The sequence below is a fragment of the Helianthus annuus genome, chromosome 2 (assembly GCF_002127325.2).
Source record: "Helianthus annuus cultivar XRQ/B chromosome 2, HanXRQr2.0-SUNRISE, whole genome shotgun sequence".
In the NCBI taxonomy this organism is placed as follows: domain Eukaryota; kingdom Viridiplantae; phylum Streptophyta; class Magnoliopsida; order Asterales; family Asteraceae; genus Helianthus; species Helianthus annuus.
Window position 1 is genome coordinate 22,408,871 of NC_035434.2, and position 1,440 is coordinate 22,410,310.

The following is a 1,440-nucleotide window of genomic DNA, read 5'->3' on the forward strand; positions in this document are numbered from 1 at the left end:
CCCTCGTTATGGGGGGTGATGCGCTTGGTTGGCTTTTGTGCGCCTGGCAACAGATGTTGCAGCTTCTCCTCCTTTAGGGCTCGCTCAATCTCCAGTCGGAGACTGATGCAGTTGTTTGTTGTGTGGCCCGAGTCCTTGTGATACTCACAATAGAGTGTGAGATCCTGATTTTTCTTGGACTTAATCGATTGGGCCGGTCGCAGGAATTGCGCGTCCGTAAGGAGGACGTCGCTTGGCGACTGGGTGATCTCGGTCCAGTTGCGGTCCCGAGACTCTTTCTTCGACGCCCGGTTTTCACGTTGGGCGTTGATTGTTGCCCTTGCGTCGGGCTGGTTGTTATGCGGGACATATGGCCTGAGATCGCTGCCGCGATTCCATGTGTCACGGTTGCGCTTGTTGTTGCGCTTGGGCTCTTGGCGGGAGGACTGGCATTCCGGTTGAGGCTGTGCCGTTGCGACGTGCGGCTTGAGGGACCGCTGGGTCTGGGCATATGTCTTGACCGCGATCATGACGTCTTCCCATTTTTTTGGCAAGCCTTCCTTGCCGGAGATGGTCATAACCATTTCTTCGTCCTTGACGGCTCGAATGAAATGGTTGTGTGCCATCTGGTCTGCAATGCCGCCTATCTCTAGGCACTCTTTGTTGTAGCGGACGACAAACGATTCAAGAGATTTATTGTCTCTGCGCCATATATTCATGACGTCCATCGAATCACGTTCGTGACGTCGCTGCTAGCTAAAATGTGCGAGGAACTTTGCTTCCAAGTCCTCGAAAGAGGCCAGTGATCCCACTGGCAAAGAATCGAACCAAGCTCTCGCCAGACATGTGAGGGTCTGGGGGAAAAAATGACACCAGGTGGGCTCGTCCCACCTGCCGTTGCACCCTGCACCGGTGAAGATGTTTATGTGGTCGTCCGGGTCGGACGAACCATTGTATTTCCCAATGTTTAATGGGAATTTAGTGGTGGTGACATCGGCGTGGGCAATCTCCGGAACAAACTTGGAGTTTTCGGCCGCAGATTTTGGCCGGTAGGGTTGGCTCTGGTGGCGCTTTGCAGCGCAGAGGTATGTATTGCGGGGTTGAGTGGGAGGAACATAATTGCGTCCTCCCGGTCTGCTGCTAGTAGCGTGGGATTCACCGCCATATGTATGGTCGTCCGGATCGGTACGGCCATACCCTTCGTGGTGGGACTGCGGTCCCAGCCGGCTTTGAATGCCGGAGCCGCGGTGGGCTGTGGATTGTGGCCTGTTTTCGCAATGAGGGCCCAGGCGGTTATGTACTGGGCCTCTGGCACGAGACCCATGTGAGGAATCATCCTCATAAATTGTGCGGACCTCACAGTAAGAGGACCTGCGGCTTTCACGCCTATTTCGGGAGGTTGGGCGTGTGGGGGTCCTGCCATCGTATTGTAAAACACGACCTGCAGGGGTATGTGTTGCC